Below are 14354 nucleotides of genomic sequence, written 5' to 3'. Positions count from 1 at the left end.
TCAAATGTTATCCAGCTTCAAATAAACATTGATTTAATGATCAAGAAATCTTTATTTGTGTTTGAAATTATTTTTCTTTGGACAAATGTGATGTCACATGCTGTAAGTTTTGAGTCAGTCTGTTTCCACTCATGAACTCTGTGGAACATGGTTTGTCGTTCAATTTGTCCGGGTCTCAAAACCCTCTTTTGTAAAGAAGCATTGATGATGTCCACCTCACAGCTTTGCTGGAAGAATCTGGGGAGAAAGTCAGTGTCTGGAAGCCAACAGCGTGATGTTCAGGAGCAAAGGAACTGGAGCCAAACTGCTGTTGTTTTAAACAGAGCTTTGTCGCTTATTAGCTGTGCAAACTTAGGCAAATTAAGTTAACCTCTGTGTTCTTCAATTTTCCCATGTTTTAAACAGAGGTAATATCAATAGTCTCCCCTGACAGAGTTGCGGCAGAATTAAACGAATGCATAAAAAGCTCTCAGAAGCGGGCGAGGCAGATTATAAGTGCTATAGACGTGTTAATTATTTTTATTATCCTATAGAAAGTGGTTAGGCACATCCTTAATTCTTAATAAATATTAACTTCATCCTTTTCTCTTCTGCGGCTAGACAGTAGAAAGCCCAGCCCAGAGTGCTTGCTTTGCTGCACATGTTGCAATGAGGAGGAAAGAGTGTGATTGGAAAGAAAGACTGTTGACCCGCATGCCTCACCCACTTGCACACAAGCCTTCCAAAAACATTCTTTTGCTTAATTCCTGAATATGACTGGACAACACAGAAACACCTGAAATGTAAAGAAATCATGATGGGGAAAGACCAAGATTAACTAAATGTAAAAAACAAACAACCAAACAAACAAACAAAAAAACCCTAAGAGATATAGATTGTTCTAACCAGGAAACAGATTCTAATTACTATTCTGACTGAAATCTAATGACACATTGCTTAAAAAAAGAATCAATTGCAATGAAAAAGAAACTGGAAGATGATAAGAAAGAATTCTTGAGAGTTAAAAATATGAGAGAGGAAATTAAAGGAGATAAAATTTTTTTAAAAAAGTATACATGGATTGTAGACAAAGTAAAGTAAATGGCACAAAGATGACACTCAAAAGACAGGGAAGAATTTGAGAGAAAACGTGAGAGAGCATCCAGTGGGCCCAGCATTGGACTAAAAGGAAACCTGGAAGAGTTGCAATGACGGGAGAGAGGAGGCTATTGCCAAAGAAATAACACAGCTTTCTTGAACTGAAGGAAATGTAAACCCTCGAAAGGGGAAGGTCCAAATCACAAGATACAACTAGTTGTACACTGGAATGGCTGACATAAGATTATAAGTAAATAAAAATGAAAACACCGAGTGCTGTGAGGATGCGGACAGACTGGCACTCTCATATGTGGGTGGTGGGAAAACAAAAAGGCACGTCCGCTTTGGCAAACACGTCGGCAACACCGTGTAAAGTTTAACATGCGGTTGCCATGTCAGCCAAGAATGTTGCTCCTCCTCACCTCCTCAAGAGAAATGAAAGCGTATGGTCACGCAAATGCCTGTAAGTCAATGTTTATAGCAGTTTTATTTACATAACATTAAAAACAAACCCAAATGACCATCAATTCCTGTTGAGTGTTCCTACCCTAATAAAATAAAATTTAAAAAAAACACATTTCAAAACACTAATGACTAAACAAAGGACCTACAATCTTACAGACACAAAAGTAGGCTACATACAGAGGAATAAAGGCCAGGCCATCGTGAGAAACACCAGAAACACTGGATGCCAGAAAACAATAGGGGAAGGATTTCAAAGTGATGAGGGAAAAATAATTTTCCAATCCAGAAATTTGTACACAGCCAAACTCTCAAAAGAGATAAGAATTAATGAAATTTATAACCCACATGCCCACTCTTATAAAGCTATTTGAGAATATACACCAGGCAAAATGACAATGGGCTCTGAGAGGAAGATTTGGCTCCTAGAAAGTGTTTAATTTAACCCAAGACGGCCGTACAGGGAAGCCCAGAGAATGGCGCAATGAAACCATCACAGGGGGCAAATAGTCTGGACGCAATCAGGACGATGGCAGGAAGGATCCCGGGGAGAAAAAGGATTGATCAGAGTAGGAAGAATACTCAGAAAGCTAGAGGGGAATAGCATCACTGCAATGGCACCTCAGGTTGCTTGTGGCTTCACCCCCGGCCATGAGGAGAACAGCTGACAACTATTCATGGAGAGGGCACCACGGAGAAAACCTAAAACTCGGGGTGTGGCTGAAGCAGCACCCCCAGCCCGCACCAGAGCCTGAGAAAGATTGGGCATAAGATGACAAAACAATTTCCACGAAAAACTTCGAAAAAGAAAAAAAAAAGCCGTTGAAATGTCCCAGAAAAATGAAACTTTGTAAGTAAGGATATCGTGGTGCCTATTAGAAGCAACCATGTAACACTGAAACAGAATCTCTGTGGAATTTAAGACGAACATTCAAGCGGATTCCAAACTCGCCTCCCCACAGGTAAGCCGCACACAATACAGGGAAAGGGGAAAGGCTGAAGGTGCTTCGGCTGAAAGAGGTAAGCGAACAGTGATGCTGAATCACGTGAAACAAATGTCCAGACTTGCTCAGAAAACTCACCAATACAAGGAAATGAAACTTAGGAGGACTACGTGTTGGTAAGACAAAAATCAAATGTTGCTAATTGCTGTAGGAAATCGATCTGATGTGTAGGAGTTAATGCTTTTTTCTTCTATTATCACAAAGTAAACAAGGCACATAAAATAAATTAAACAAGAAATTACATAGAATTAAAATAAGGATTTGGTGGATACGATGTATACTTTACAAAGCATAAACATTACATGTTCCCTCACTTGCCCCATCATTCCAGTTAAATTGCTCCTCAGAAAGAGGTGCCAGCTCTATCCCTAAGCCTCAGGGACCATGTTGCCTCCATTCCTCCTGCCTCAACACACAGCACTGCGTGAGCCTCTTGGTGTAGCCGAGTTTGAGATGCTTGTCTTAGGTGATCTTTACTGACGTCACTGACTTTATCCATTGCCTAGTGGCACTGATTCTGTGAGTACTTATGTTCTTTTTTCAAAAATCTCTACCTGCTTCTCAAGGCATCATATTGGCCTACCAGAATGAAGATTATTTTAAGACCAGAGGAAGGTTTCTTTTTTTTATTAATTTTTTTAAGAGAGATCCTTTCTGTTGGAAAACAGAATTCTTATTGAATTAAATGACCTTGCTGACCTATGGTACTTTTCCCATGTATCCAGATCACAGATACTACGTTTCTCAATCGCCTTGAACTGTATATATCACAATGGCCATCTCAGGTAAGGAATGTGAAAGTGAAATTTGCTTAAAAGGCTATAGATGACTTATTCAGCTGTTCAGTGGGCATACAATGATCAGTTATTGAACATGTAACAGGTATCAAACATGACGCTACATAATGGGGGGGCAGTAATGAGTGAATCCATTATGTGATAAGATTTGTGTTTGTAAGAACTCAGGTGGCTGCAGGTGAACAGGTGAGAGACTAACAGAGCAGATGGTCAGAGATTGGATGCCTGATTGACACAAAATGGAAACGCGTGAAAGCCAAAGGGCTCGATGTTAGGGGAGAGGAGAAGGAGGCATCGAAGGCAATTCCTAGGTGTCAAAATTCATTCCTGGATGATGTTTGAACAACAGTCATGTTGGGATACTTAGGAAAAATCTTTTTCAAGAAGTTCCTAAGAGGGCTCTCAATAGAATGGGATAGGCACTTGGTTTGTCTGAAGTTTGCATGCTCATAAATATAATCAACTTGAAGACTCACTAATTCTACTCTTGTACTTAAAGCTTATTATGGAAGAAATTCAAACCACATGAGTGTTTGTTTACAAGCCAAAATTTGCTCAAAATAAGCTAGTGGTAATAACTTCAAGTCTACTGGTTCTTAAACACATTTTAACCTTGATGATTTAAGAGAGAAGCTGGTGAAGGGTAAGATTTCCTTGTTTTTTTACAACCAAGTAATATTCCATTGTATAAATATACCACATATACCACATACCACATATACCACATGTGGTATTACCACAAAAATATACCACAGCTGTTTTATCCACTCATGGACACTTGGGCTGCTTCCAAATCTTGGCTACTGTAAATAATGCTGCAATTAACATAGGGGTGCATATATTCTTTTGAATTAGTGTTTCAGGTTTCTTCAGATATATTCCCAGAAGTGGAATCAGTAGGTCATAAGGCAGTTCCATTTTTAATTTTTTGTAGTAACTCTCTACTGCTTTCCACAGTGGCTGCACCAATCTGCATTCCCATCAACAGTGCATGAGGGTGCCTTTTCTTCACATCTTTGCTAACTCTCATTGTTTGTTGATTTATTGATGATAACCATTTTGACAGTATGAAGTGTTATCTCATTGTGGTTTTAAAATGCATTTCTCTGATGATTAGTGATGTTGAGCATCTTCTCATATGTCTATTGGCCACCTGTATGTCCTCTTTGGAGAATTATCTATTTGGGCTCCTTTGCCTATTTTTAATTGGATTTTTTTGATGTCTAGTTGTTTGAGTTTTTTATAAATTTTGGACACTAAGTCCTTATCAGATGTATTATTGGCAGATATGCTGTCCCATTCAGAAGGTTGTCTTTCCATTTGTTGATGATTTATTTTGCTGTGCAAAAACTTTTTAGTTTGATGTGAAGGGATGAGCAAAAAAAAAAAAAAGAAAAGAAAAGAAAAGAAAAAGGAAAGAAGGAGGAGGAGGAGAGGAAGAAGAAGGAACTCATAGCCACAGACAGCAGTACGGTGATTACCAGAGGGAAAGGACAGTTGGGGCAGGTAGGAGAGAATACAGGGGAGATAAACGGTGAGGCAATGAGACTCAGCTTGGTGTGGTAAACACGCAACACAATACACAGGTGATGTACTATAAAATTGTACACCTGAAATTTATATAAATGTATTAACCTGTGTTACCTCAATAAATTCAATAAAAAAGTAGAACAGAAAAATAAATAAATTAGAGAGAGAAGGTGGTTCATAAACATCTCAGAGTTCTTTCCAGATGGGAAACGAGGGTTTTGTTTTTCCAAGTTCCCCTTAAACTTGTCATTATTTGGCAGAAATAGTCAAAACAAATGCACCATGCTTCAAAGGAGCCGGCACGTAAGAAAGCAGATAGCAGCAAGACAAATCCTCTTGTCTCAGCAGACAGATGCTGTGAGCGCAGATGTTCGAGGAGTGAAGGGCGGGCCCTTGTGATAATGTATTGCATCATTTCTTTGACCTCGAGATAAAAGCAAACAAGAGAAGCAAAATGTGCCACTCACCAGGCTATAAAAATGAAACCTGCCACACCACTCTGATCTTTTGCATGAAGTCTGTCTTTGCCAGAAAGATGGAGGATTTCCATCAGAATGTCAGCTGTGCCTCGTCTTATATGCTTTTTTTAAGGAACAGAAATGAAATTAGGGAATATGAAAGAAAGGTTTTAAATTCAATTTAGGTTAGCTCATACATCAAGTCTCATTCACCGAGCTACTCTGATCGTCTGAAACGATACAGAAAAATGAACACTAACCCAGTTTCCACCACAACAAACTTAGCATGTGTCGCATTCCCACTGCTCACAGTACCCTTGAGAGGATGTGAGTATTTTCCCCATTTTCAGCTGAGGACACCAGATTGTGGCAAGGTTATGTAACTCACCCAAGGTCATGTAGCTAGGCTCGATTTTAGAGGGCCAAAATCTAAATCCAAGTCTCATTCTGAGGTTCCCACAATTCTCCACCCCCACTTCCCCAGCACAGTAGTTGCTCTTATCTGTGGTTTCACTTTTCGTGGTTCTAGTTACCCACAGTCGGCTATAGTCAGAACATATTCCATGCTAAACTCTAGAAATGAACATAAGTTTTAAATGGTGTGCTGTTCTAAGTAGCTTGAGGAAATCTCACACAATTTCTCCCTGGATATGGATCATTCCCTTGTCCAGTGTCACCATACTGTTGGTGACACTTAGCCATTCGCCATTTATGGACCTTCTGGGTTATCACATCAATTGTCTTGGTATCTCAGTGTTTGTGTTCAACTTGCCCTTATTTTACTTCATAATTACTCCAGTGGGAGAGTCACGATGTCGGCTACTTGGATATGCCAAAAAGAAGCCATAAAGTGCTTCCTTTAAAAAAAAAATAAAGCAAAGTTCTCCACTTAATAAGGAAACACAAAATGTCACATGCTGAGGTTGCTAAGATTTACGGTAACAACAAATCTTCTAGCCGTGAAATTGTGAAGAAGTAAAAACAAACCCATGCTAGTTTTGCTGTCACACCTCAAACTGCAAAAGCTATGGGTGCAATGTGTGATAAGTGCTTAGTTTAGATGGAAAAAGAATTAAATTTGTGGGTGGAAGATATGAAAATAAAGTGAGATGGCAATGTGTTGTACCAGAAGGTATTGAACCTACACAAAAGCTATGGCAAGGGATCCCCTGAAATGAGTGGACACCAAGCCGTTTCCTGCAATCAAGGGATGGTTTCACAGGTTCAGGAATGAGTTTGGCATTTTACCATCTCACACCACCACAGGAAGAGGGGGGAGTACGGTGCGATAAAGTATTTTGAAAGAGAGACCACATCTAACTTTACCTGACTTTGATTACAGCATATTGTTATAACTGTTCTATTTTGTTAGTAGTTATTGTTGTTAGTCTCTTACTCTAATTTATAAATAAAGCTCTATCATAGGTATGCATGTCCGTATAGGAGAAAACATAATATATATAGGGATTGGTACTATCCGCAGTTTCGGGCATCCACTGGGGGGTTTGAGTTGTGTGCCATGCAGTTAAGAGGGGACCACTGCAGCGAATGGCATTTAAATCCACCAGCTTTGGGTTGCAGTCTTCACTCCCAGCGTTCTCAGATCACGTGGATAAGAAGTGAGGGGAAATAATTACCCAGAAGAAAAATAGAGTTTCCATTACAGAAGATAAAGAGTTTTAGGACAAAAGTCAGCAATGCCTACATGTCAGCACTGGTTTTGTTGCTGTCAGTTTTGTTCTTTTTTTTTGCTGTTGTTATTCTTTTTTAAAATTGTGCATGGACAATGCTACAGTAGCTGAACACATTCTTGAGGAGTTCTGCCAAAGTGGACTGACTTCACCTTTCGTATTTGTACATTGCCTCCTTGAAAGGGTGTATCTCGCTTTGTTCATCCTGGACATGCATGAATCAGAGATAACAATAAGAGGAGGTGACCTGCGGAGCTGGTTGGCATGGGCTCTTCCTATTAGTATTAATCACCTTACAAAAAGTCTTATGATAGCAGTAATGAACACAATCAGACAGATGTCAAACAGACTCAATTATGTCAACCTAAGAGCTAGTCCTTCTTCTTTCTCTAACAGACTTGTTCATCTTAAGACCTTGTTTTCCTTCTTTGAGTCTTTATTTCATGGTCTACAGAGTATCAGGAGTTAAACGAACAAAGTGAACTCAAAGGTGTCTCCCAGTTTCATGATTCTCATAAATCAATCCATGGTAGTGACACTGATTATAAGGGAAATGCAGTGTTTTGGGGGCACCGGGAGAATCTGGGGGCAATGAAGAATTCTGAGTTTGGAAGTACTGGGACAAGATTAAGAAGAAAGCTAATCAAGAGGCCAGAGGAAGTAAACTCCAGGGCCCACCCCACTATCACCAGTGTTCTCCTCCGTGTAAGGCAGCGGCAGCGTCGTCGATTCATGGTTGGGACAGAGGAAATGGGCTGTGGAATAGGGATCTCTTTCTGAGGGTAGGACTGACAGTGGTATATTAGAATCATCTGGGAGATATTTTTTAAGTGCAAATAGAACAACCCCAAGTATCATTCTGGCCCCCTGCTCACCTTAATTAGTTCTGATATTCTCCTGCAAGAGCCTTGGCTAATTTGACAAAACCTCGCAAGTGACTCTGATACATCGCCATTCCCCAAGGCCACCCAGCCCCACCTGTGCCCACTGAGAACCATGGTCTGGATGATATTTAGCTTCCATTGCTGTTCTCTGACTTGATTCTGACTCACCATTCTATGCACCACCCATATGTAGGAGCTCAGTAGACACTGCAGAAAGAGCTGGGTTCACCCTACTTTCCACCCATTGCCTTTATCTAGGCCAGATCATAGACAGAGCTCCATACCACCAGGCATGTCCAGAATTCAGGGCACTACCCCAGCCTTGCAGCAGCCTCAGCCTGACAGTGTTTTGTGACAGATGTTGCCCTAGGCCTCAAAGACATAATTCTGACTTTCCCAGACAAATATACTCCAGTGAAAAGTCAAATTCTGCTGCCTCAGTGGCTATATCCCATTGTGAGACTCTGCCCAGGATAAAATATGGCAGGTTCAGAAACTCAGTTTTCCCTGACAATCCAAGACCAGGACCTGTCAAGACAAGCTGCTTCATTATCTGCCTGGCAAAGAGGAACGAACAATATTGTTGAGTCGGAAATGGTCATCAGTGGTAGACACTTTATCCAGGGCAATGTTTGTCATCTAATGCCATGTTGGGTTGTTAAACAAGTCATTTTCAGGACTTCCCTAAAAATATATAAAACCATCTTTATTTGATGTGGTACCATTACTACTATTTATTACCCAAACAAAACAAACAGGTCATCAGAAGATTGAGAATTCATCAAATGAGAAGAGGCTAGAAAGCTAATTAAAGCCACAACTGTGGCATAGGAAATCTCTGCTTTACCGAAGATGTTCACTTTTAAAAGGGAAAGATAATCTAAAAATTAGACTGTGTCATGGTTTTCCAAGGAAAGGAGGGGTCAAAAGAGCAGTATTGCATGATTATGTCAAAAACCATGCTGCATCCTTTGCATTTATGATCTTATTTGACCTTCAAAACAAAGCCATGTAGATTTTCATAGGTAAAAATGCTGAGGATGGAAATGTTGAGGAAGTCACTAAGCAGAATGACTGGCCAGGCTTCCCCAGTGTATAAATGGGAAGAAACCTTCTTTCCTCCCTTTCTGGCACAACCTTGATACGTCACTTGGTTTAAGCTGGAAAATACCTGCTCTCCCAGGCAGAACCTTCTGCAATCACTTCCATGAAAGAGTAGAGATCATGGTGGTGTCTAGAAAGAGCTTTAATCATAACCACAAGTCACTGTGCCTTGGACCACACAGTTGTCTGGGGCTCCTTGATAAGTCATGTGTGTGACTTGGAACTTTCATTTCTCTGTGACAGAAACCTGCATCAAATTGGCAAAAGTAAGAGGGGAATTTGGTGAACACAGATTGGGGTATTTGACCAAAGGGCTAAATAATTTAATGGGAGAAAGGTAGGGATTCGTTGGTCTTTCAGAAACCTGCAATCAGAGACTCAGGGTGCTGCCAGGATACTCTCTCTCCATCTCCACCCCTCCTCCTGCCCAAGGTCTCTGCATCGTCCTCACACTCTTGCTCCAGACTGGCTTTCTCCATGAAGCAGGAAACACATCTCCCAAACTCTGGTTGAAAGTGACTCACATTCATTCCAGTAACAGTTTTAGCAATTAGCTCACCTTGTGTCGGGTGCCCATTATTGGACCATCGCCAATGGCCAGAGAAGCAGCTCTGTACAATCATGGTAGCTTCTGTGCCAACAACAGAAGCGAAGAGGGAAAAGAGAACCCTCTACAACAGGGAGGCTCCTGGGCTGCCAAAACTGTTAACACTCAGGACACAAGGGGGGTGCCTAGGCAGGAGGCAAGGTAGGAGCTCTGGGGAGCAACTTCAGCACAGGCACATACTCCCTGACTCATTCTTCAGATGGGTACAGGAGCTGAAATAGAAGGAAAAAAGAGGAGAGACTTTGAATAGGCACATTTCCCCCAGGAGGAGACTCAAACCTATGTAGCAGCTCTTTAAGTGAGTTCGAGATACGATGCCAAATAAAACTATTTTCACTCTCCAATATGCACAATAGGGGGCAGCAGGCTGGCATTATGGTCAAGAGGCTACCAAGATTCATATCCAGTTACTTGAGTGTGACTTGGGCCTAGTGACCTAATCTTTCTGGGCTTCAACATGCTCACTGGTAGAACTGGTATCTGTGGTTATCAAGGTAGTGTGCTCCTCGAATCTTCTTCAGGAAAGAACGTGACATTCAGCTGAGAGTAGTGTTGTCAGCTTCCACTGGGGTCCACTGCAGAATCTGAGTGGAGGCCATGTTCTTCCCAGCAGCCCCTAGTCAATGACAGAGCATGGGGAGAGGGGTGCCATGTGGAACTCTGCACAAAGGCAAGCTTGGTTTTGGATCTCCACCTTAGGCTGGCCAAAACTTTGTCCAACCTGCATCATACCAGAGGCCCATGCTACAGAATCCTGCTTCCTCTAGACTCTCCCCTTTAGGAGATTTCAGAACAGTTTTGTGACCTGAAGCCTTTCCTCACCCAATCCTGCCTTTTCTCTCTTTCGTTTATAGGCACAGTGCCTACAAATTCTCCTGCAGTGTCTGAGCATCTGTCTCCATGAATGGACACATTACCTAAACATTATGCTGCCCCAGGTCTCAGTCCTTGAATCACTGCTTTCTACACCCATTTCCTGGGAAAAACCACTTAATTTCTAGAGTTTTAATGCCAATTCTATGTTGAAGACTCAAATGTGTGACTCCAGCCCCCAGCAGTCTTCTGAACTCCAGACACATGTGCCCAGTCCTTACTTAACATCTCTCTTGGCTATTCAATAGGAACTTAAGGCTTAAGATGTCCAAATCCATACTCTGATTTTTCTCCTAAACCTATCCCTCTTTCTATATTTCCCTTTTTAATAGTGACTCTGTATCTACAGTTGCTCACAGCTAACACATTGGTGTCATCCTTGATTTCTCTCATTCTCTCATAGCCCTCACCCAATGCATCAGCAAACCCTGTGGGTTCCACATAAACATGCATAGAGAGCCTCACCCGTTCTCCTCAGCTGCACCATGTCCTCTTCTCTAGACTATTGCAATAGCCTCCTCTTTGAACTTCCTACCTCTACCCTTGACCAATTCAACCTGTTTTCAACACAGCAGCCATAGTACCCTTTAGAAGGACAAATGCTGTTTGATATAATTTGTATGTGGAATCTAAAAAAGCCAAATTCACAAAAGCAGAGACTATAATGGTGGTTGCAGGGACTGAGGGAGTGGAAGAACAAGAGGGATATTGTTTAAAGACACAAACTGACAACTGGTGATAAATAAGTCCTGGATATCTAATGCACAGTGGAGTAACTACAGACAACAGTATTGTGTCCTATTATCAAACCTGCTAAGAAACTAAATCTTATTATTCCAACCACAAAAAAGAAATGATTTATGTTACGTGATAGAGGTGCTAATGTCTCTGCAATGGCAATAATATTATACTATATAAAGGTATCAAATCAACATGTTGTACACCTTAAATTTACATGTTATTTGTCACATATACTTCAATAAAAATTTTAAACTAAAGCATCAATCCTCCAAATAACCTGTAGGACCCCGTGTTGTCTGGCCCCTCCTCCACAGTTTTGCCCTCTTATTCACTCACTTCTTTTATCCTGACCATGTGGACTTCATGGCTGATTCTCATATACGCCTACATGTCCCTACCTTGGGATTTCATGAGTGACATTGCTTTGCCTGAAATGTTCTTCCCCAGATGTCCAAAGGGCTCCCTCTTGCCCCTCCTTTACACTTATGCTCACATGTCCCTTGCCAATGACATCTTTCCTGAACTCTATGTGCAACATGACACACCCAACATTCCTTTCCCTTCCCCTGCTAGACTTGTTTACAACACTCCTGAGGTCTCACATAATTGATTTCTGTCTTATTTCCGTCTTCTCCTTCACTAGGATGTAAATTCCAGGAGGGCAAAAATTACACCTATTGTATTCCCTACAGTATCCCTAACACCTATTTCAACATCTTGTATGTGGCAGGAACCCAATAAATGTCTTGTATATAAATTAATGAATTAAGATAATAATAGTGCTGACCGCATAATGAGGTTGTGATCTCCAATAATTAATGTAAATTACTTAGTCTTGTTCCTGGCACACAATAAGTACTCAACAACCATAAGTTTGTGTTAATAATATTAACACTATTTAGTCATGGCTGCCTTATGAAAGGTGGATATTTAAATAGTAGTCTCTTCTGGGGACAAAATTCAAAAGCAATGATCAGGTATGAACCACAGAATCTGAACATCTCTCTATAAATCTATTTGTTCAGATTTTTGAACAAAAAATTTTGGATAACACATCCTATGTAGGTGAACAATGATCACAATTCATTTAAAAATGAAAACTCTGGTTTACTATTTTTTCAATATAGGAACTATATTAAACTACTATAATATTGCACTGTAGATTTCTAGTGTAAATGTTAACCTCTTTCTTAATAGTGTGAACAATTTTAGCCAGGTGTTAACAGAAAGATGAAACTGTTTGGTTTACTTGAATTTTTCCTCTTCATTGCCTAAATTCTGGGACTGTTTATTTGTTTGTTTTCCAACAAATATTTTTGGAGCACCTGCTATGTGCTAAGCAAGAGGGCATTCATCATCTAGGGAGATAGGTTTGGTTCCTGTCCCCAAGGAGCTGATGCTCTATTGGTGAAGAGGGGTCATTACATAAGGAATCAGAGCAGGTAGGGTTAGAATAGCTACTGGAAGTACAGGATGCATACCATAGAAGTAACTTAGCTTGTGGTGTAGAAGTAAGATGAAAAGAGATCACACTGTGCTTCTCACAAGAGGTGATACTCAAGAAGTGCAAAGTTGTCCCGGTAAAGATTAAGTCATCCTGGTAAAGGGAAGGGTGGTTCCAGAAGGATGGGAAACATGTAAAATGACTCAGAACCTGGAGAGAACATGAGGACTCAAAGTCTCAAAAGTTCTGGAAAATGTTACGGAGGCAAAGCAAGATTCACCTGCCATGCCCTGTGAATGGCTTGTCCATAATGAATAGAATTTCTTAGACTCTTGGTAACCATAGAAAATCCTTAATCTTTCTTTAATATATACTCAAAGTTAACTTTGCATATTAATAAAGATTTTCATTTTCCATGGTACACTCTGAAAATGTCTCCTGGTCTCTTGTAAACCCTGGCTAGGAATTTCTCTCTGTGATCAAGATCCTTCAGTTCTACCTCATTCAGTTCCAAGAACCTGCAACTAGACTTGGGCTTTGGATCCTGACATTGTCGCTGGGCTGGCACATGTGCTTGTCCCTCACCCTCTTCAAGGAAAGAGCAATTTCCTGTGGATACAGAGATGAACGTAGATCTTAAATGTAAGCAGGACATGGGAGCCTTGAGTACACCTTAAGTTTTAATAGTGACTCTGTATCTATAGAGATACAGAGTGTGTCTATGAATGTTAGGCCTTCTGCTACCAGGCCTAAACTAGGCAGTAGGAAGACTCCTTGATCCCAGGAAATGTATACTATAAAGGAAGAGATAAGGCATAGGAACACACAAGAAGAGATGATTAACGATACAATAAGCAATGAAAACTGAGTGAGTTACTTAAGGGATAAAACAGAAAATCAAAAATTTGGCCATCACAATCAGAAAGGCAGCCCATGTCATGGCAGTTTGAACTGAATCGTGAAGAATGAGTAGGATTGTGATAGATGGATAATCCAAGAGAGAGAAGCGGGAGGTGGCAGCGTTGGGAGGCCAAGAGGCAGGGGAGAGCTGGTGGAACCTGCAGTTAGTGTTCTGGGATAGGAACACTAACTCTTGCAAATTTAGACTCATTCCTTCATCCATGAGGGCATGGTTGTTAAACACCTAGGATTCTGCAAACTTTTAAGATAGAATTTTAAATCAAACTAAGAAAACAAACAAACAAAAATAATACAGTGTTTAAAGAGTAAAGGCATGAATCATAATCGTCAGCTATTTTACAGTTTAAGCTACTTAAATTTGAAGCTCAAGAAATTACAGGCATAAGTGCCTAAGTAGTCTTTGGTTGACTTTTAATTAACCTCTTTTGCCATTTCTCGTCTAGGGAAATGGAAAAATATTTGTATAGTTCAACAAAAACTTATTTTATAAAAGAATTACATAAATATGAAAGTCACTTATAATAATCTTTCAAAACATATGATGTTTGCAGCTGACTCAGGCCGAGTTGTATTTATTCCTTATCAGTCCTCCTTATCTCCCCATCGCTCCTTTCTTAATAAGATTCAGACAAAGCCTAGCCTTCAGGGACTAAAGTGAAAACCCACAGCGTTTAAAAATGATTTTCTCTAATCAGGCCACATCTCATTAGTTGTGATTCCTTTCTTTTAGATTCTGATCTTTGCAGATGCTTTTGTGGAAA

This window comes from Pteronotus mesoamericanus, unplaced genomic scaffold, assembly GCF_021234165.1.
Source record: "Pteronotus mesoamericanus isolate MK-2021 breed Mesoamerican mustached bat unplaced genomic scaffold, CSHL_Meso_final contig_68, whole genome shotgun sequence".
NCBI lineage: Eukaryota > Metazoa > Chordata > Mammalia > Chiroptera > Mormoopidae > Pteronotus > Pteronotus mesoamericanus.
Note: the sequence above shows the minus strand (reverse complement) of the source record.